This window comes from Charadrius vociferus, unplaced genomic scaffold (assembly GCF_000708025.1).
Source record: "Charadrius vociferus isolate BGI_N301 unplaced genomic scaffold, ASM70802v2 scaffold173, whole genome shotgun sequence".
Lineage (NCBI taxonomy): Eukaryota > Metazoa > Chordata > Aves > Charadriiformes > Charadriidae > Charadrius > Charadrius vociferus.
The window spans coordinates 445,836-469,511 of NW_009648369.1; positions in this window are offsets into that span (position 1 = coordinate 445,836).

Below are 23,676 nucleotides of genomic sequence, written 5' to 3' on the forward strand. Positions count from 1 at the left end.
TCCAAGTGACACCATGCATGAGAGCTCGCAGGTTATCACCTGACACAAGTAATCAGGTTGGAAAACTGCTGCTACTGTAATTGAGTCATTCAATTGCAACTATTGTTGGAGTTACCTCCTCCCCCTGGCCCAGGACATAGAGACAGATGAGCAGTCAGATCCTTGTACTTGAAACACTCCTAGCATGGAAAACAGCAATGCCACTGTTTTGTTTTCCAGAAATTAAAGCTGATCCTCAAGGGAAAGGTGTCATTTAAAGACATGGGGAAATTTATCTATGAATCCAGAGGACACTGTCAAAGTGAGTATGTCTGAATCAGGCAGGATTGGGACTGATGCTTCATTGGCTTGCAGCTTTCCTTGCCTATTTATAATTTCCAAAAGTTAGGTACAAAAGAGTCTAGCAGTAGAAACTTGTTGGGAATTTTTATTTGGCGGCCTGCTTGGGCATTTGCTTACCATCTCTGGGTGTAAGGATCAAAGCAAATGAGCATCACAAACGCACTGAATCTGATGGTCTACTTTGAAAATTCAAAGTAGCGTCAATCATCCAAGTCAGTCAATTGATCATCCCATTGCACACATCAAAGCATTACAGGGGTAGAGACTAGCTAAAACTCTTTTTACAGTTCTGCCTTGCAAAGCAGCTTGATGGTCTAAGTACATCAGGACAACAAGCTTGACTCCCCAGGCTCTGCAACACAAGCATAACCTCAGTCTTTCAAAGTACATGAGGCCCCATGTATGCAGTTAATTATAAATAGTGTTGAAATGGAAGCTTAAAAATGGAAGGTCGTGTTCCTTCCATCTGAACATTAAATCCCTTCAAGATCAGGCTGCCCTAGATAGAAGAGGCTGCATTCAGCTGCATGGTATCCGTATTACAAAATGTTCTTTGAAATGATCAGGTGGTAAAAGGAGCTTGACTTGTACTTTACTAAAGAGCCAAAGCAAAGAGGCAGGGTTAGATACACTGCCTTTTCTAAGTGCTTGACTAACAACCTGAGCATGTTTGTTACAGCTGCTTGACCTCAGGAATGTCTAACTGTGAGCTCTCTTTATCCCACTGGAGATGGGCTTCAAGGAAAGGGCAAAGCCCACAAAGTATGGGCTATAAGGTCTGTAGCCATTCAAATACGTACGTTGGACTTGCAAGTATGCCAGGAACCATGATCCGCTTGGTAGGATTTATCACATCCACCCTTCTCTAAACTAACATTCAGTCACAAATGTAAAAAATTGAGACCCAGAAGTCTTTGTTAGTTTTCTGCCATTGCAAATTGACACTGGCCAGAATTACTTTGTTCCTGCCTGAAAGACAGCAACCAGCAGAAAGACATGCCAAGCGTGACTCCAGACCTGTCCTTGGAGAAGTGCTGTCTCTGCTCCCCTCGGGATCTCACTTTGTCCCATTGCTTTTCTTTCTTCCCATGTTAACCCTGTTAACGTTAGTTGTTTCTCACAGTGTTATCCTGCCAAAGACAAATCCTGTGAAACAAAGCCCTCCTAAATATTTGCACAAATGACTTAGTTTATTATCTAACTGTGCCACACCAACCAGTTCCTGGAGGGCAGTTGCCTGTCACAAGAAGCACTTTGCACCAGCATCGCCTGCACAATCTTTGGTTGTTGAGGAGATCAGTTCTACTCAGGCAAGCACGTACCGCAGAATAAGAGCTCTAGTTTTCAAACCTCTTTAACTGTTTAGCTTTACTCTCTCCATTGACCAAAATTGTAGTACACGTTTGTCATTACAATTCCACCACCATATTCATCTGATAAGATTTCAAACAATAAAGAAGGTGCCATGAAATTAATCTAGCACTCTAGCAAAAATCAGAGCGATGGGAATTGATGAAGTACAAGCTTAATCCATTCTACTCCGAGTCTCACTGTCATTTCAAGGTCCACCCGGGATTGTTATGTGGGCTGGCTTTTAGGTTGGATGAAGTTTATGAGAAGAGATTAATAAGTATCTATTGATTGTATCTAAGCAAAGACAACTACAGTACACCCAGCCAATTCTTTTCAGTGACACATAGATTTTATGACAATATGTGTTAACTGATATAATCAATTTTCTTAAATGGAGATAAGAATAGGTCCTTAGCTAAAAATGTGTATTCCCTGGATTTGCTGTGAGAGGCCTGATTTTTTGAAAATGCCTTGTATAAAATTCGCAAGATAGAAGGGACCATTAAAAGCAAACCCAGGTACAAAAGAATCAATATAACAGAAGAAAATCCAGTTCAGTTTTTTTTTGTCAGCTCCAAAGTTGCTTGTCTTGATTCCTTTTTCTGTCTTGTTTCCCAAGAGATGCTGGGAGCATACACTCAATGGCAACATGAGACACGCTGTAGGTGCATTCTGCTCAGTTCTTCAGCGCCATCCGGTCTGAAGAAGCTTGTGTCGTCAAAGGCATATAAGAATGTACAGATGCCTACAATTTACTGTGACTAAATAGTGGTGACTGAAAATGAGAGTGGTAATGATATCCTGGCAATCAGAGCTGAGAATGAGTCACATGCTGTTTTTTAAATGGAACAAAGACGACCAATTGTATTTCAGTTCTGCAGGTGTCGGAAATTGCACTGGGGTAAATCAGTGTAGAGGACTCGTTTATTTTTTGTGGTTTGTTGATACCTCTGGAAAGTAGAAGCTCAAGCAAAAATTTCTGTTGAACTGAAACAAAACCCATCAGATAGCTTTTGCTAAATGGAAAAGTAAAATCCAGAAACAAAAATATTTTGGATTCTACAATTATTTCAATTTCAGACATTTCTGCCATGCTAAATGCCAAAAGATCTGAAAATTAAGATAATTTCAAATATAAACTTTTTGGCAATTGTTAAAAAAAAAAAAAGTGAACATTTTCTCGTTATTCTATTATTGTTGGTTTAGGCACCAGTAATTTGGAAAATTTTATGCAGTATCATCAAATCAGCATTTTTGGGGAAAAAAAAAAAAGATGAATCTGAAACCTTTTGCACAGCTTCACATCTTGGACCTATGTGATATATTAAGATTCCCTGTGACTCATGTTACAAATGCTCCTGTTATGATGATTTGAATTTAATAGTAAGGCTATGCCTCAAATACAATGTTTTTTATAAAATAGCCCTTCAGCTCAAGGGAAACTGTCTTCCTTGTATGTGTGTTTCTGCAGACAGAAGTTACTGACATCTGTTTTCCATAAAATCAAAGCACCAAAATGTAGAGCGTAGCATATAGACATCAGCTTTGTGCAGGTAACACTCTGAAGTGTCCATGTCACAGAATCCATTTTGTCCCCTAATCCAGAAAGGACAAGACAAAACCAGCCTCAGCTCCAAAAAAGTAATAGCTTATGCTGTTTAGTTCTCAGATCCCTGATTCAGCTACTATTATATCAGCAAAAATAGCAGCTCTCGTACACGTATCCTAAGTGCATGTTAGGAATTGCAGTTGAAACTATTTCAGGGATACGTTTGTAATGCACAAGTGTCTGCCTAACCTATCCCATTATCTCTGAGATTGTAGACATATTACAGACACTTCAAAAACATTTCGTAAGAATATTCTACAAAAACACTAAAATTGCTTGCCAAGTCTCGCAGGGTTCTGAAGAGAAAATTCTTCACCCATCCACAGTTGAAAAGGTGCTACTGTCTCATTAACAGCCCAAATATCTTAAACAGAATTTTAGGAAAAATGAAATGTGTTACCAGCAATTGTAATTCACAGTTAAAAGGGACTCTTACTCAGATATCTCAGTATTTTACAAGCAAGCCCGATTGTTGATCTCTGCGTGTCATTGCGTCCATTTTATGGAGTACGCTGATGCAGGGCAAAGTTGAATGGTTGGTACCAGCCGTGCAAGAACTCATTTGCTGTCTTGAGAGAGAAACTCTTGCAGACCTCACATGTGGTACCACTGCTGTGTCTACAAGACCTCACAGCGAAAGCATGCTGTACGCCCAGCTCCTGGGCAGAGCACGGATGCACCAGCAGGATCCCGGTGCAGTAGTAATTAAAGCAATCCTCTGGGAAGAAGAGCCGGAGAACGGGCTGGGAATCTCTATAATGACTGTCACTCTGAGTTCTGTCCTTGGGCAAGCACAGTACCTGCTGAAGGCAGGAGGGCTTTTTTAAGGAGCTGGCACTTCATACTGCTGTAAAAATCAAATCCAGGTTGGCACACTGAGTTCTGAAGGAGAATATCTTTAGAAAATTCCCTATAAATGTTTAATCATTTTCATCCTGAATAGCCTTTAATTAGCAATCTAATTAACTTTTCTGTATTTTTTGCTAATACATCCAGCTGGCTCCCCCCCCACCCCTCATTTTTAAATCTCATTGATATTTTGGGGCTTTCTAGGTGTCCCTAAGTTTGCCAGGGTACAGCCAGATTCTCACCTTGATTTTTAAGAGGATTATGCATGTGCACACAACCTTTTAAATCCCCATTATTTCAGAATCTGCTTTAAACCCTGCTAATGTTTTTATTACAGTTTTTATATTCTAGAGGAAAAGTAACAAGGAAGAAACACAAGGTATTCCTTACCTTTCTTTTTGCAGTGAATCTAGTTAAGACATTTAAGAAAGTATTTTTTCTCTGCTTTAGTCAGTGGATATTAACAAAAAGCATAAGAAAGAGAAGAAAAATACTCAGGAGAGGAGGCAAATGGAAAATGTAGGTCGATAAAAATGGCTGCATCTTTCTGAACGCACATTCCTTTTCATACGTCTTCTGAAATTGAGACCTGAGTTGAACTTCTGGAATCTGAAGTTAATTTCCTACTACCCTCATCCCGCTCTTCTGGCTTACAGGCCAAGTCAGGGGCAGAAACAGGAGGATATCAGAAGAAATCCAAGCCTGGACCATTCTCAAGAACCACAATGGCCTTATTACCACTAGTAAAGAGCAGTGCTTGGTTAAGAGTATGAGAGTCCTGAAAGCAGTAGCTCTGAGTAAACTCCTCCCAGGATTGAGCCCACACTCCTACAGTGTTAATTGAAATAAGTAATTTTCATTACTCTAAAATTACTTACCTATCAGACTCCCAGATCCCATAAACCTGCAGATTATACAAGCATCCACAGCAGCTTCACTCAGAAGGTAGAGTATGTTGCTGTAGTTTTTTTCCTTTCTATATAAATGACTTCAACCTAATTGTTGGTTTATAACAAAGAAAAGCAAAACCTCTTTCTTTCAGTCACCTCCTTGCTGCTCTGGGAGTTAAAACTGTTTTCATACTATGCTTATTCTCCTCTGAGATGTGCATGGATCTGATAACTCAAATGTCACAGACATCACCGTGGCTCGGTCAGGGGCCATTCTGCACTACTGGTTTTCTTCCTTTTGCTGAAGATAGTGGGCTTGCTTAATCCTCCTTCTCTGCTCAGGACATTGGCTTCTGCTACTCTTTTGACAGAATTCACCTAGTCTAAGACACAAGCTTGCTGAAGTTATTCATAGTAACTGGCAACTCTCAGACAGACATCGAAAGGCAGAAATTATGCAATTATACAATTTTAATGAAAAATATTTCCAGAGGTGCTTTAATGGATATGACTAATTGGTATTTAAATGGATTTAATGATTGGCACTTTAAATGAGGCAGTGAACAGATAATGTAGAATGCCCTCTCCCCCTTTCATTTCTTAATAACGAGGATAAACTTTGAAAACATCTGTTATTTACTTACCTATCAGGACAGAACAAATACCTGAGAACTTCATGCCTCTGCTACCAGTTTCCCTTCCACACTCTGAGGGCTTTGTCTATAGTAACTGCAAATTATTTTGACAATTTCCATATTGACAAGAGATGCTGCATCATTCAGTGCTTAATGATAGACAGCAAACTTCCAAAAACAGCAAGTGCCTTTTGCCAGTACGGGACCAGTAAGTATGACATCCTTGCATTTATCAGACAATCCCTGATGGAGGGGATCTTTGCTATGTTAGCAAGAGGACCTGGTTTTGTTCTGTTCTCCTCCTGCTCATTTTATCCCCAACAACAATCCATTGACAGTCACTGATGAGCGTGCAGTTCGGTAGAGACTTTCTAAAATAATTGGGGTTAAATATTAAAGTAACTTGCAACTGTAAATGTGCTAGACTGGATCTGGAAAGGAAATAAAACCTGGAATCAATCACAAATTCTGTGTTGCTGCCATCCAGAGACTATATTGATTCAATGTCTGATTAAAAAAAAAAAAAAGATGGACATAGGGACATGGGACTGGTAATTAACCCAGAGTATTGAGAATTTTAGGTTATCAGTGAACAAAATGGTGTGTGTGTTGGTCTGTCCTATTTGACCAATTTACTAACTGTCTTTAGTGCTATAGGAAGACAGAGTTTGGCACTCAAAGTGATGAAGCCGCTTCCTGATGGAGTAATTTATGGGAAAAAGATTGACAGGTCTCTGCTTTACTCCAAAAAGTTTTAGTAAGACTCAGCCACTGGGGTGATCAAATCAGGTCTCCAATAGGACATCTGATACCTGAGGAGGGATTGTCGTGTGTACACTATTTATAACATGGTATTTTCTCCTTCCTCTATTGGTCACAAATGGAACTGTACTGCATGTGCGAATTACTCAATGCCTGGAGGCCAGTGAAAATAACACAATAACTTCTGCAAGGTAAAGGGATGAAAATTAGTTTACTTGCTTTTCAACATTTTAGGAACCTGAGCCAGAGCTCTGAAATACATATGGACGTGACGTATTGGCTTCAGTAGCTTCAGATCTGCCCTTTTCTGCCAATGCTTAAATATACATCACAGAATGGCCAATCCTATATCAACATTCTGGCAATACTGTTATGTAGAAATAAGGTCTGGGCACTGCTGTATTTTCTGCTTCTAGACAGAAGGTAGGCAAATTTTACTCAATAGTTAACAACATCTTTGATCTAAAAGCAGGTCTGCTATCATTGCAATTCAGGTGCCCTTCATCTTTTTGACACGGTCTTTGTTCTTTTGGATATTAGTGTGTCCCATGAGCTATTTGCAAACCCCACAATGATAAGCATTACTGAGAGGAAAGAATGGAGCCAACATCATTGTGTCTGCTTAGTAACAAGCCAGAAGACATTTTGAATGTAAATGACACTCTTAAATGTGCAAACTACATTTAAAAAAGGGGGGGCGGGGGGAGGACACAAGAGGAAGAAACTAGACCAGGCAGATCAGGATCAAATTTCCCAACATTTGAAGTCTTTGCTCATACCTTTGGTTTTTATGTACAGACTAATTAAGTTGTCTGAAAAAGAGACACCAAACACTATACAGCAGCAAAATCTGGCAAGTAACGTACTTCTCTCCTTGTTAATTCTTGGAGCTTGAAGAATCTGGTTTCTGTTTCAATGCTTTCAAAGACAGTTTTTTATTCACCATATTTCACTGATAATTATTTCATGCAGCAACTTTTATGCAAGTGGTTGCTGTATGATTATGCTCCAGATGTCTATTAAAGTTGATGAATGTCTTTCGGTATTAACATTCTGTAGTGTGTAAAACAGTTGCAAAAGGACAGATGGCCCCTTGTAATTACTATTTCTGTTAGTTATTTATATTTCTGTGTTGTCTAGAACTCCAAAAAGATGAGAAGATTGCTATGTGAGGTGCTGTTTATTCCCAATGAAAGAGATTATCCCTGACCAAGGTAAGAACAATTTGATAGGTAAGAGTGAGAGGAAAGAAGATTTATTTTCTGTTATTGTACAGATAAGATGATGAGGAATAAAAATGAGAAGGCCCTGGCTACATTTCTACTAGCTGACTAAACAATACCAGGGATTCTTTCCTGGATCTGAGATAAAATGAATGTGCTTTTTGTGTCTCAACTCTTAAAGACTCTTAACAAGATGTCTGAATTAAAGTGTCTGGCCCATGCTGACTTTCAAATTGTGCCCAGAAATTGTCTGGGAGAGTGCTAGCTGGCTCAGAAAAAAACAGTTTCAATGACTAGTCTAATGATTAAAAGTGGAGAAGGTTGAATTGCAGTGCCCCAGTGTTGTCTAATTAGTGCATATACTTGTAGTACCATTTTAACACAGGATCTAACTGATACACATTAACACCTGCCAACTGACAATGTAACTGTCCATTTACATACACTTAGTCTAGGAGGAGTACCATAAAGATACTTATCCCACCATCTAAGGGAGTTAAATCAGTTTCCTTGCTGTTTTGTATTGGCACAGGAGCTAATGCAACCAGACCCCTCACCTTCTGTTTAGTGTTAGCAGCAGCACTGTGATCAGTACATACACGTGCTTCCGAATATGAGAAGACCCCAGATGCATGATTGGTAAAGCAGGATGGGTATGCAAACTTCATTAAAGAAACATTTTTTTAAAGTTGCATATGGGAAAATACATCGGCTCTGTTGAGATACTGGAGATGGACCGAGTTGTATTATCTGGCCTCTCTTCTACAAGAGCTATATTCAAAGTGTTTTAAGAAGTCTTTAGGGTCTCAATAAAAAGACCTCCTTTTAGCTTTTTCTTGGAACTTGGATTAGTAATGGAGAAAATATCTCCAAGGGCAGAGATTACACATCCTCTGTAGGTACCTGTGCCAAGGTTATGAACACCCTTATGGTAAAAAATAATTTCCTTATATTGAGTTTGAATCCCCCATGTTGCAGCTGGTAATCACAACCTCTCATTCTGTCACCATGTACGTCTCTGAAAAGTCTCTTGGTTTTCTTCTCAGTATCCTCCGACCAGAGAGATGTAACCAGCAATAGGATCCCCCCTGAATATTTCTCTTTTTTTTTTTCCAGGCTGAACAAACTCAGTTTCCTCAGCAGCTTCTTGTGCATCTTTTTCTCCTACTCCCCATCCATCCTGGGGGGCTCACTACACTGACTCTATTTAGTGAGTCCATCTCCACTGGACTCACTCCAGTATGTCCATGTGTCTCTTGCACTGGGGAGCCCAAAACCGGGACACGGTTCTCCAGATGGGTATCACAAGTGCTGCCTAGAAGAGACGGATAACTTTATCTAGACATGCTGGCTGAATTCGTGCTAATGCAGGTCAAGAGGATGTTGGCCTCCTTTATCACAAGGCACATTACTGGTTCATGGTCAACTTCTTGTCTACCAGGACCCCCAGTTGCTCTTCTCCAAGGCTGCTTTCCAGATGGTCAGCCCCCAGGTGGTATCGGTGCATGGAGTTACTTTGTTCCAGGGACAGAACTTTGCTTTTGCCTTTGTTGAACTTCATGAGGTTCCTGTCAGCCCATCTCTCCAGGCTTATAGGTCTGCTTGAAGAGCAAAATATCTTCTGCAGTCTTGCTGGGAGAGAACTCTGGCATGTCATCCAGTTCATTAATAAAGGTGTTAAGCAGTAACTATTGAATGCAGTATTGATCCCTAAAGGATGTCACCAGTAACCAGCCATCAGCTGGACTTAGCACTTCCAATCACTTGCTCTTTAACATGTTTCCTTTTCTAGTTAGGTCATTTCTGTTCTGAATTAAAAAAAAAAAAAAGAAAAAAAAAAAAGAAAAAGGAAGGATACATTTTGTCATAGTAGCATGACATATGTGAATAAAATGGTCAAAAATATGTCCATAATAATTAGTGACAAGCTCTGGACTAAAGAAGAATACTGATATTAATGATATTTTTGTCAAATTCTGTTTCTAGTGGATTCTGCTGCTAGGCGAATCTTGGATTATTTACACATTGGATAATTTTCCATTTATGATGTTGAAAGTTTTGAGTAAATCAATTACTTAATATTATTGCAAATACCAGTATAACTGTTGCAATATGTATTACAAGTCTATAACTAGTCTATAACTAGTTCTATAACTAAGTAAGTAAGCTAAATAATCTACTAGGATGGTCCATTTCTATGACTGAATTCCTTTGTTTTCAGTTAGAAAATAAATTCGATGTATATGCCTTCAGGATCAGGATCACAGAGCAGTTCTGTAAATATAGAGCAGTATTGTCTCTGAACTTAACATTTCCTTATGTTGAATCAGAACATTGTTTGGTTGGGTTTTTTTTATTTCCCATTATTGCCTCTATTGCAATGCTATAAGGAGACCATAGGAGAAAGGCTGAGTTACCGTATAGCCTTAAGAAAATGGTCTGTCCTTGTCTGGACAGCAGACGGCTGATAACAAAAGCCCTTCCCAGGAAATATTCAGGCACATTCCTAAATATATCATCAGGATGAATATTGGTAATCCATAAAGTTAACCACCTCTATGAATTATTTACAGCACCTAGGCTCTAAAGGATGGATATGCACTTCTCTCCACCACCTTAAAAGCTCGGCCTGTGACACAAATTACAACCTAATTATCAACTCAGTATTAAACTCTGGTGCAAACAAGTCAGTTTTGTTCCAATGAGAACAGCTACGAGCAGCTACGCACAGTGGCAGTGGTGCTGCTCATATCTGTTCTCTTGTTAAGACACTGTCACCTGATGATGCTTGATGCCATGCCATTCCCATTACATCTGTCCTCCTATCACTTCTCTGGGCCAGCACCAGAAACCTGCAAGCAGCAACCAAATATTCCACTAACATGAGCCAAAGATTTTATTTCAGGAAACTGTACGTTGTCCTGTGGCTTCTTTACCCTCTTTTTGCTATTCGTTGTCACTGAATTAAGACACTAGGGGTTGTCTTTTGGAATGGAACATCCAATTACGGCAGCTTTTAAAGAAAGAGTGAAGCACTATCAGCCATATCACACTGCTGCCTGTGTGAACTCCTTTTAAGTGGACTCCATTACAGATCCCAAGGGGCACTTTCCTGTCTGTCTTGCTTCTTAACTCTTTTCATCTCCTCTCCTCTCCTTCCTCAGTGCTCTGCCATTTCTGTCTCATGTCACATTTCTTAGATTTCTTCTAGAAGCATTGTCTGTCCCAGTGGAGAAATGCGGTCACTGCTTCCTTTACTATTAATTTTAATTCATCTAAAATGCTTACACAATTCCTTCCATGAACAGTTTAGCCTAAGTGCCTATTTTCCCTTGGATCAAAGACCTTCCTTAAATGCATTTCCATACTTAATGACCTTGTTTGATTTTCTTTTGGCTTTGTAATCAGCTTCTTTGCTGGAAAATGAAGACAACAGACCTCTAAAAGTTGGTGTCTTCATCTCAGTCCCTTAGACTGGGTCTCTTCACACAGATTAACTTTTAAAATGTACGTGAATGTGTGGTATGTACACACGACAGACATACATAAACACACATTTCTAAAACATGAGTGAAAAAATTGCCTCTACACAGAAGACTTAGAAGTATCAGAATGAAACCAAGAAGAATTTTGTGTTGTTTTTTTTTTTTTTTTTAAATGTCTGCTTTTCTTTTAAATTGTGGCTGATGTGGCACCTTTATCCACTTTATAATTGGCTGGCCAGTGAGTGAAGTGTGAGTTGTGTGAGTTGTCCCATTAGCCAGACCATAGGCTGTGGATGTGGTGAGCAGAGGGCACAAATGATCACTCATGAACTGTGTGATAAAGGAAATAAAAGTAGAGCAAGGTCTGTCTCTGCACTCTCCCAGTTGCTTCCTAAACACTTTCAGGTTTTAAATCCAAGAACACCATTATGCAAAATGCATAAATATGTGTACCTTAGTCCTTCTTAGGTCTGACCGAGTGAATCAAATGTAAGACATTCTTTCACATTTCACTGTTTGGTTTTTTTTAACACCAACACTCTTGATGGATTGATTGATTTTTAGGATGAGCCTTTCTGGCTATCTAACTCAAGAGACTGGAAATTCCCTGACACCATGAAGAGGTTTAGGGTTCCCCAGTGAAAAAGATTTGTGAACTGAAGCAGGATGACAACTCAGCATCATGCACAAGGCAACCTCATTACTGTAGACACACTAGAAGTGCACTAATAACAGAAGAAGGAGTCAAAGCACATTGGGAAATGCCATGCAGGAGGCTGGAAGAATATCAAGACAGCATTAGACTGCAGTTCATCTCCTTCACAATATTGCATTAAAGGCTATCATCTCCTGTATATGCTTAATTGATGGATTAGAAGGAAAAGAGTAAAAGCTTATGTTTGCCCCATTATGGAAATCAAGCCTCTTTCAGGTATACCAGTCTCAGCAATCAAACACTGAAGAGTCTGTCATTACCTGCGTGTGAATATCAGAAAGACCATGTCCACCTCCATAAAAGATAAATTTGTAGTCGATAAATACACAGAGTTCACCCACCTCTACATGGGGGAGTAAACATTGTGCCCACTTTTCGCAGTCTGCACTGGACCACCACACAAATGAGTTTGCCCACTTCTTTCTTTACCACCATACCAGTAAATGATATTTTCCTATTAACCACTGGGGTTGTTTACCTCAGCTGGAAGTATCTAGCTAGTATGTTACACAACACTGATATAAATGTATTACTTCAGAAATTAGTGCCAGTAGAATTCTGTGCAATGTTTAGACAAGGCAATGGAAGGAAAGGGCAGTTAAATAAGATGCTTAAGCCATTAAATGTTTACATTATAAATATTTATCTTTGGGAACTAGACACACTGCTATTCCCTGAATGTCACCAGCTATTAATTGCATAATCTGTGATTGTAAACACACTTCTATTGTTTTCAAAGCATTTTGGGCTTTAAAGGCTGAGAACAGTTGAAAAGCAGTCAAAAATTATTACCAAATTGCTTGTTCACCAGACAGATTTCCTTAATAGCTTTTTCCTTGGAAGGATTTGAAATTGCAACATTTCATATCTTGAAGCAACCATCTCAGAGATGAATTGGAAACACCGAAGATGAAGGAGACTCCAGTAAGTCTTCAGAAACTCACAGATGGGTGATCTTACTGTACAAATTTGCAGAGTATCCACATATGAGCATAAGAATGACTATTCCAAGCAAGAGTAAATGCCCATTTTTAGCAGCGTCCTGACACCAGCAGCGACTGCAAACAAATGCATACTGTATAACAGTATAAGAAAAAGCAAAATACATGACAATTTCCCCATATGGTCTGCCTGCCACCAGCAAGGGCTCTCCAGCAGCGCTTCTCTTTAGTATAAGCTACACTGGCATCAATACAGGCATCTTTTACTTAAATAAATTTGCAATATTAGCTCAGTGGTGAGGTTGAGTTTTTTCACTCCCATCTTGTAGTCTTTTCCTCCCTCAATCTCTCTCCCCGTTATAGTACCACTTGCCCCTGGCTACACCAGGCTAAATGATGTCTCTCAAACCACAAAAATCCCATCATAGAAGACTCCTGGCTTGGTCCATGTAATAATGTATGCAGAACAGGCAACTAGGTCATGTGAAGTGCACTCTTGTATGCAACACAGCACGTTGTGGATGTCCTATCAGGCATCGTACAGCATGCGGAGGATGGCCCTTCACAACTTTCTACAATCAGTGCTCTGCCATAGCATTCTCCTGGCTGAAAGGCAAAGCTGGCGAAGGCTGCTTTGCCTTGCAGCACAAGTCAAGGTCATAGAATCACGCAATCATAGAATCATCTATTTGGAAAAAAACCCTAAGGTCATCAAGTCCATCCGTTAACCTAGCACTGCGAAATCCACCACTAAACCATGTCCCTCAGCATCACATCTACCCATCTTTTAAATACCTTCAGGGATGGGGGCGCTACCACTTCCCTGGGCAGCCTGTTCCAATGCTTGACAACCCTTCTGGTCAGGAAGTTTTTGCTAATATCCAATCTAAACCTCCCCTGGCACAACTTGAGGCTATTTCCTCTTGTCCTATCACCTGTTACATGGCAGAAGAGACCAATCCCCTCCTCACTACAACCTCCTTTCAGGTAGTTGTAGAGACCAATAAGGTCTCCCCTCAGCCTCCTTTTCTCCAGAGTAAACAACCCCAGTTCCCTCAGCTACTCCTCATAATACTTGTGGTCTTAACCGTTCACCAGCTTTGTTGCTCTTCTTTGAATGGAATGACCACAGGCAGCTGCAACAGAGAATCAAACACCAGGAGGGAATTAACCACTCTGAGCTACCAGTATGAGAGGCACAAGTAAAATAAGGGGTGGGTGCAAAATAATGGGGAGAAGAGCTTGAAGTGAGAGCCAAATCCTCAATCTCATCCTCAGCACAAGCTTGGCAGGTCTGTATAGGGAGAGGGGAGAAAGCCAAGTGTCAGACTGATGCATCTCCTCTCTGGTCGTGGCATCCCCATGTCCCTTCACCTGTATTCTTAGCCAGTTCACTTTCTTAATTTCCAGGACTTCCAGAGGGAAATTATGCCTTTAAATGACCTCTCAGCTGGAAAAGAAGCATGTAGCGTGCAAGTTAAATAGTCACGTCTCAGCTATGTGATTCTGTATAGAGCGGTCAGGTCCATGAAAGCTATGTAAGTTGACAGCACCTGGAAACCTGACTCTTCCCTCTCCTAGCCTCTAATTGGTGGTTTCCCAACTGTATTTCTTCCCCTCCCTAAAACAACTCCCCTTTTAATTAATATTTTACTTGAAACTGATTTACTTGTAGAGGTGACAATGTATGTGTGTATGTTTGTGTGTGTGCTTCTTAGAGAAGTGGAGTCGCGGTATGCGTTGTTGAGAACTGGCTAAGTAAACAAGCTGTATTTTGCAAAAAAAAACAGACTCTCGCATTTGCAGAAATACTTCTGATCATTCAGTTTGAACCTCCTCCTCCTTCACATTTATCCATGAACAACAACAACAAAAAAAAGTCAGTTTCTAATCAAAAGGGGTTTTTGGAAACAAAGCCAAAAAGTTAATTTCCAAAGCCTCTAAAACATTCTCTTTTGATGTTTTGAAGATTTTTCTCCCACTTAATTTTTGAAACAAAATTTCTTCAAAATCAATGTGTTTTTTGTGGAAAATATTGGAAGCATTTACTAAAGTTTCTGGAAAATATCAATGAGTAAGTACAATCACTTTAAGTGTCTTGGAAGAAATAACTGCCTACAAAAATGTGTGTGCAGCATTGCCATAAAAGCCAAATCTGTTGCTGCCTGCTGTTAAGATCTGGTGGGTAGCTCTGCGGATAGCAATGGTTCCTGCAGTTTTCTTTCCTCTGTAGTGTGCTGCACAGCTCTTTACTTAGCGCTAAATTTGCCTATAATGATCATGCTAGTATATAATTACGATTCATGTGCACTCTCTATGCTTTGTCATCACTCCTAAGTATTGAGTAACATCTCTTAGGATAAGGAATAAAGTAGAAGGAATAAGAATACACTGTCTTTTGGAGGTGTGCCATGGTTCACATGAATGTTGCTTGGGGCTGCCAGAAAATCTGAAAGTCGAACCTTATTCCTACCCCCTCTCTCTACATGGAATCAATTTCTCACAAGTCTTGTCCTCGAGTTTTTCATCTCCAGTTTTTGAAATCATTAGAACGATTTTGGCATTGCTTCCAGGACAAGGTCAATAAAACTTCAAGGTCTTACTTTGAAAGTTTAGCTGGGGCTGTGAGAGCAGTGTGTGTTTAGCCTATGTGCAGTGTTTCTATGCGATATTAAAAGAACATCATATCAGCTAGCTGAAATCTCCTATTTGCATATAGAAGGGCACCCAGTACTATTGGAAACTGCCCCTCCTACTAAAGGTATGAGACCTGTTTGCTGTAATCCAAGCTAAAAATATGTATGGTGCTAACTGCTGCCCCCCTTTCAAAAGGAATACACATTTCTGCTTTACTGAGGCTGAAATAAGTCTCTCAGATGGTTATGAAATGTTATAGGTACTGAAAGTTTAGATGTCATTAGATAAACATTTTGAAATTTCAGAATCTTTGAACTTGCTCAAAATATTAAGAAATTGTTCTTTGAAAATTGCTTTGAAAAATGAGGATACAGAATACACTATGAACTGAAAATTCTGATTTTTTTTTCATTTTTGCTGACCTTTATGAAAAAGACCAATTTTGCAAATTCCTGTGTGGCAAAATTCTGCATTCAAGAAGCGGGGTCACCTTCCTGTTTCTTTATCCACCTGGCAGGCATCCAGCCTGGGTTAGTTTTCCAGATTCCCAGCACAGCTAGTACAGAAAGACTGGTGGGTGCAAACAACACGACCTTCCTCCCTACAGGTATCTCTGACAGGGAGGCTAAATTATCCTCTCACGTTGCCTGCAGATGGAGAGAGAATGGCCAGCTTGGAATACACAGGTGATTTTTAGACATCCAAAATTCAGTGGGATGAGCATCATTCAAAGAACCTGAATGAACTGGAATACCACTATGAGTAAAAATTAACCTAGACAAGGAAGAATGGCAGTTTTAGATCCTCACTGTTTATATTCTCCCCATTAAAACAAAACAAAAAAAGTCTAAGTTATCTTGAAGTTTGTGGGGTCAGAGAGAAAACTGTGGTATATAATAAAGGATGGACTTGTTCCCACTTGCTAGAATAGATTCTGATGCAAAGACGCTGCAGGAGAGAAAAGAAATATCAGGCACTAGAAGGATTCTCATTTTCTAGTGTGAGGAGGAAAGAAATAAGTTGGGATAAAACCTAACATAACTCAGAGATTTCAGTTGTATAGCAAAAGTATAAGTCTATCTCTTCATGTCCTGAAGGGATTTTGTTTATTTGTTTATTTATTTTTGGTAAAAACTGACTAATCTTTTGCAATCTGACATCAGAATTGATATTAAATGGTTTTTTTTGGAGTTTCTTATCAATATTTCCACAGAATCATAGAACAGTTTGTGTTGGAAGGGACCTTTAAAGGTCATCTAGTTCCAACCACGCCTTCCCATGAGCAGAGACATCTTCAACTAGATCAGGTTGCTCAGAGCCCCATCCATCCTGACCTTGAATGTTTCCAGGGATGACGTACCTACCACCTCTCTGGGCAACCTGGGCCAGCGTTTCACCACCCTCACAGTAAAGAATTTCTTCCTTCTCATCTAAATCTGCCATCTTTCAGTTTAAAACCATTATCCCTCATCCTATCACTACAGTTCCGAATAAAGGGTCCTTTCCAAGTTCTCCTGTAGGCCCCCTTTAAGTATTGAAGGCTGCTATAAGGTCTCCCCGGAGTCTTCTCTTCTCCAGGCTGAACAACCCCAACTCTCTCAGCCTGTCCTCACAGCAGAGGTGCTCCAGCCCTCCGATCATCTTCATGCCCTCCTCTGGACCGACTTCAACAGGTTCATGTTCTTCTTATGTTGGGGACTCCAGAACCCGACGCAGTACTCCAGGTGGGGTCTCACCAGAGCAGAACAGTGGGGCAGAATCCCCTCCTTCGACCTGCTGGCCACACGGCTGGGGATGCAGACCAGGATACAGTTGGCTTTCTGGAATGTTCTGGGAAACTGTCATACAGATGCAGCATATATTAGAAATGTCAGAATACCATCTGCAAGCAGGAAAGAAAGAACAACACAGACACTGAAAAGAAATATCTGGAGTTTTTAAATTAATATGATGACACTGATTTTTTAAATTCAGAATAAGTGTCAGAGATAAAGGAAATGCTGCACCTCATAAATGAATGCTTTCCACAATCAGCAACTTTACAGAGATTTAAGCTTTTTTTTTTTTCATTTTAAGTTTTATGTCAACATTAAAACAAATACCCTGAACTCCCATCAAAAATGCATGAACTAACTTGTTACCCAGTTGTCCCAACTTTAACATCTGTCTGTGATTTGAAAACTTGAGTCACAATGGTAAATGCATAGTCTTTCTGCACATCTGATGTATCCTGATAATTTTTGGAATTAGAATATAAACTGCATCTTCAGTGTAGACTGAATCTTTAGACTGCAGATGTCCAGGAGAGGCCTCAGGAGTGGTTAAATCCAGTCACTTGTGAGATTTATTAATCTGACTTCTTTCTTACTGGACATCTAGAGAAAAGAATTCCGCTTTATGTCTACAGTCATGTGGTCTTCAGCCTGTGTTAGACCCAGATTCTGAAAAATTAAAAGCAGACAACAAAATGGTTAATTCCATGTTGTTAGGCAATTCTGTCCAGCCACAGGAAAAAGCAGCTCAGTTTTAGACTTCAAGACTGAATATTAGCTTTATTTCAAACCACTGCAAAGGATGAGTAAGTACTGAAACAGTCAGTGAAGAGAAATAAAAAGTCTTACAATGTATTCAAAATATTTTGTTTGAGTTTGACGTTCATGTAATACAAGTGAAAAACCTGAATTAGTAATTTTGTAATGAAGCAATAAATATTTTGCCATTCTGAAAATGCCAGCCTAGGGCACAGTAATTTGATGTTGTCATGCTTTTTTTTACCAAGTGAAATCCAAAAGAAATCAGACTAATTCATTATTTTTATTTTTCTTAATGCAATTTAGTTCCCCTAAGGCTTCTTTAAGTCCTTCTGTACTGCAGCCTTTCTTCAAAGAAGGAGAAATTCCGGATTGGAGAGCTTGTGGAAAAAGGCTTTATCAATGGACCCGCATCATTGTCAATGTGTACAGAACAATGTTATTTAAGAAAGCAATAGGCTAAACCAAAACTATGGTATTTGGGCATTATCATTAGTTTACGACTCATCTGAAGTTTGTCTAAAAAGTCCATCTAATACAGTTGCTGCAGAACACAGGAAAAATCCACATTCTTAAATAAAACTAGCTGACAGACACATACACATATAACAATGGGCACTAAAATCCTCAAATCGATGCCAGCTTGTTTGTCTTCCTCTTCATGGAAGAAGGCAGCTGCTTATAGTGCTGCTCACCCTACTAAAAATCCCAACACACACAAGAGCTTTATCTTTATTGGTCTTTGCTGGTGAAGCCATCTGTTGGTTTCTTTTTGTCCTTACCAGTGGTAATGGTAAAGATCATAGCAAACTACAACAGAAAAAGAAAATATCATTATACAGCACATGGCACAGTGTAAGTCTCATATTGGTTGGTACTTCTAACTACAACTAGAATTAAAGCTATGTTTACATACAAAAGAATCGGGCATACGTTAAATAAAAACACTGAAAATACGATGTTAAACTGGTTTTCATTTCAACCACCCAGCTAGAAAATACTTCATATAAAGAATGGAAGGGTCACAATTAATATAAGCCATATGTATTTAGCCCTATATATATAAACCATAGGTATTTAGATGGTTTAGGCTAGTTGACTTTCATCTATTTTTAAATCCCTTGTGATTGTCGAATGGCAGGTGTAACTGGACATAGGGTAATGTCATTGTGAAACATGCAGTTTAACTCACTTGAAAGCCAGTTTATGGTTTGTCTGTTATGCCCTTGACCTAACCCTTCATTTTTATAAAAAGTCTTGAAACCAACATGTTTTAACTGAAGAGTCCAAAGATGACTTGCGCCTTTTTTTTAAACAGTAGTTTTTTCACTGTAAATTGTGATCCAAAAAAATAAAGTAACGAATTCAAGAGCTTCCATCGCAAATATAATTTTGCAGCTTTATCTAACTCATATGAAAGCTCATTTTTCCAAAGCAATGTGTTGCTGAAAGATTTCAGTAGCCCTGCCTGCCTGTACTTTTTGTACTAAAAAAATGCCACTTGCTATTAATGTTATTAATTACTGCTACATATGTAGTAATTAAAATATTTAATTTATTTTTACATTATTCCACTTTCAGAATATTATTTATAATTAAATGAAATTGAGTTTACTGTCATTCTACTTTAATATAGCACAGTAAGACCTAATATTCTATTAATATTGAAAAGTATGTTTAATTCATATTGGAGTTGCCATGAAAGAAACAGAAGACTGCTTGCTCTCCAAATTATTTTTGAACCTAATTGGTTTAAAAAATTCAAATTCTGAAACTTTTTAAGGAATGAATGATTAAAAATAACATAATAATATTAATGCTTCTTCTTCAATAAAAATAGTTGGTTTGCCAAGCCCAGATATATAAAATTAGGTTGGCTGGGCCGTTATTCAAAGAATTCCTTGTTCCCGATGAATTACCTGAATGTAACTGTAGTTTTTATTGAGATTTGGGAGGAATAAGGCTGCATGGAAATGTTATGCCTCACGTCTATCTACATTTCTTTCAGCAGTATTTCAGCTTGCTTTACACTGCTGCTGTATATTTTACGAAGAAAGAGCTCCACATCATCATAATTGTAAACTTACACAGACTTCTGAAAGAAGGCTTATATCTTTGCACCACACCTGACTTTGGATTTGGTGCTCCGCGAGCTTGATTGCTGGGTCTGAATGACATTTCTGCTGTCACTCACTGCGGTTTAATGTTGTCAGATCATGCGACATCCCCCCGTTGACATTCACGCTGCATAAACAGCCCACAATTATCAAAATGAAAGGCTGTTATTGCCGCAAGAAGAATGCAGCCCTACCCCGGAGTGCACAAAATGAAGGGTTGCAATCACCAGCCTTGGATAAGCGTTCCTGAACAGCCCCTTTTGACGGAAGTTCGGGTCTGAGTTTCAGAGCCCTATTCAGTGTGGTAATGCACATAATTGATGCCTTTTCATCCTCCTTTGTTCAAATCTCCAGTCAGCTTAATTAAGATCTTGTGAGGGGGTAATGAAGTAAACATTTCAACGAATATCTGCATTAGTTTGATGGCAGATGCCTGCAATTAAAATACTGTAGCTACATTACAGCACATATATTCCATGTTGCTCTCAGATCTGTTCAGAACTTCCCAAATGAGTGTTTGAGGGTTTTGCCTGGGTGGTATGACACCAGCCTGAGCTCTGAACTGGGATCCACACAAAGACCCAATGAGATTCATCTGCAGGCCCTGAGGGAAATAGTAGATGAAGTTTCCAAGCCACTATCCATCATATTTGAGAAGTCGTAGTAGTCTGGTGAGGACTTTCCATTGACTGGAAAAGGGGAAGCATAAAAACGGAAAAAAAGGAAGACCTGGGGAACTACTGTGCAAACCTCATGAAGTTCAACAAGGGTAAGTGCAAGGTCCTACACCTGTGTTGCAGCAATCCCAAGCACAAATACAAGCTGGACAGAGAACGGGTTGAGAGCAGCCCTGAGGAGAAGGACTTGGGGGTGCTGATTGGTGAGAAGCTCAACATGAGCCGGTAATGTGTGCTCACAGCCCAGAAAGCCAACTGTGTCCTGGGCTACATAACAAGAAGTGTGGATAGCAAGACAAGAGAGGGGATTCTGTCCCTTTACTCTGCTCTGGTGAGACACCACCTGGAGTGCTACATCCAGCTCTGGAGCCCCCAACATAAGAAGGACAGGGACCTATTGCACAGAGTCCAGAGGAGGGCCATGAAGATGATCAGCAGGCTGGAGCACCTCTCCTACAAAGCCAGGCTGAGAGAGTTGGGGTTGTTCATCCAGGAGAAAAGAAGGTTCCAGCTAGACCTTATAGCAGCCTTCCAGTACTTAAAACCTACAGGAAAGCTGGGGAGGGACGCTATCAGGGAGTGTAGTGATAGGACAAGGGGTAATGGTTTTAGACTGGAAAAGGGTAGATTTAGAATAGATACTAGGAAAAAAATCTTTACTGTGAGGGTGGTGAGACACTGGAATAGTTTGCCCAGGGAAGTTGTGGCTGCCCCATCCCTGGAAGTGTTCGAGGCCAGATTGGATGGAGCTTTGAGCAACCTGGTCTAGTGGGAGGTGTCCCCGCCCATGGCAGGAGAGTCGGAACTAGATGATTTATAAGGTCACTCCCAACTCTAACCATTCTATGATTCTGCAACTGAGGGAAGTCAAACAGGATGTGGATTAGACCCATACAAATGTTGGGCTCACCTTTCCTTTTCTTCTTGAGGAAAGAACTTTGACTGTGGAGATATATGTTAGAAAAATTGGGTAAAGCCATCTGAGTATTAATTTAGTCAGGTCCAAATTTAAGAAGGGTAGGGCAAAAAGGATGAGAAAAAAAAGAGGAGCGACCAAATGGTAGAAGGGACATGGTAGCTAACAGCTTCTTTGGTAACATTGCCAAAACAGTGACTAGTATGTCTTGAGAGCTTTGAATTTAGTAATGTATACACATCAGCCGTACCTTTGAGTTCAGGACCAGAGGATGGGTCAAGATGTCCCCTGTAGCATGACATACCCTAATTTTCATGAAAGAGCTCTTGAACACTATATTTAAAGGTTCCTGAACTGAACCCTTCAGCTCAAACTGCCTCCTCTCATAGTCAAGTAGGCACTTCCAGCCTTGCAATTTCTCTGACTTATGTTGACCATCTGCTTTAGGGGAGAGCAAACAGTTCCCATGTGGTATCTATACAACACCTGGGACAGAAGTATCTCCCATTAAAGTAACCATCTCCATGTGCCAGAGAGCAGCAAGCAGTGAGCTCATTTGCTTTGACCATTAAAAGGTAGACCACCACCCGGGGTGGGAGAGTTTCCCTGGCAGGTTTTATTACACTGACAGAGCTACAAATGACATTTCAGCTCTTGGAAGCTGCAATGACACAGTCCAGAAGCAGAGGAGCTGGTAGTAAATGTGAAGCTGTCAGAATAATCTGACAGACAAACTATGTGGAGCAGAAAGGCAAAGGAACCAAAGAAGGTTGGCTTATAGGTATTATTGCAGAGAAGAAAGAAGCAGCCCGTTTAAAGGCAGGACAAGAAATTATATAAAGGTGGCTTTGACATGAAATTTCTTGGACAGAAGTGAGCTTTAATTTATGGGGTTTTTTTATTGGTTTACCCAAAGGGAACACCCTAGGCAAAAAAAAAAAGAAAAAGGAAAAAAAAACCCAACAGTCTGTCTGTGTCCCCCCCAGTTCTCCTTTTTGGGGGGGTCAGTAATCAAAAACCTGTTCGGGAAAACCACCATCGCTGCTAGCCTGCAGACCAAACACAGCAGATCCAATAGAGAAGCATGTCTTTGTATTTACATTTTGGTCTCACGAGCAAAAAACATTTGCGCTACATTTTCATTTGTATCCCAGATGATGGAAATGAAAGCGGGGAGGGCTAGACAAGAGCAAAGAAAATATAATCTCTTTCTTTTTCCATTTCCTTCTTACCCATCACCCAATTAGTACTCTTACTGTGTTGCCCTTGTATCATTGACTGTGATTTCCAGTACAGCAGGAAGTCCTTCATTACCTCTAGCTGCCAGAACTTCTTAATGAGGGAATTACCATTCACAACTGTAACGGCAAACACAGAAAACACAATCTAGCAAATCCCCTTATCATCTGGTTACTGATAACAATCTAACCTCTTCGAGCCAATTCCAAGCATCCGTTCACCTCCACAGTTTATTTTCTTGCAAGAGAAAGCAGTTTGCTGCATCCTCAGCTGGAGAGGACATAGATATCGATAAGCAGACTGCGGCCAGTTGGGAGCTCACTCGCCCTGTGCTGCTTTCCTGCAGTACTCCCAGATGCTTGGATGAAAGCTCTCTGGGAAACATTTCACGTTATTAGTGTTAAAAGGAGTGAATTACAGAAAGCAGAGATTCAAGAGAGCTATTAGGACTCTAAGGCACCGCACATTGCTCTCAGGAGGCTATTTTATAGTGCTTTGTCCACTGTAGTTCTCATTTTGCCAACGGGATGTATGGGATCCAGAGGGAAATGTTTCTGAAGGAGAGCTATAACTATCTACAGTAACGTAGGAACTCAGCAGCTAACAAAAGGAAAGAAGATTGCCTTTTTTGTTGTGCTACCACATTACCCAAAACAAGGCAACCCCACTGCCGCTGACATAAGTAGGTATTACTTTACATTGCTAGGAAAGCTAGAAAAACTACTTGGAAAAGTGATTGTGTCAGAACAAGAGCC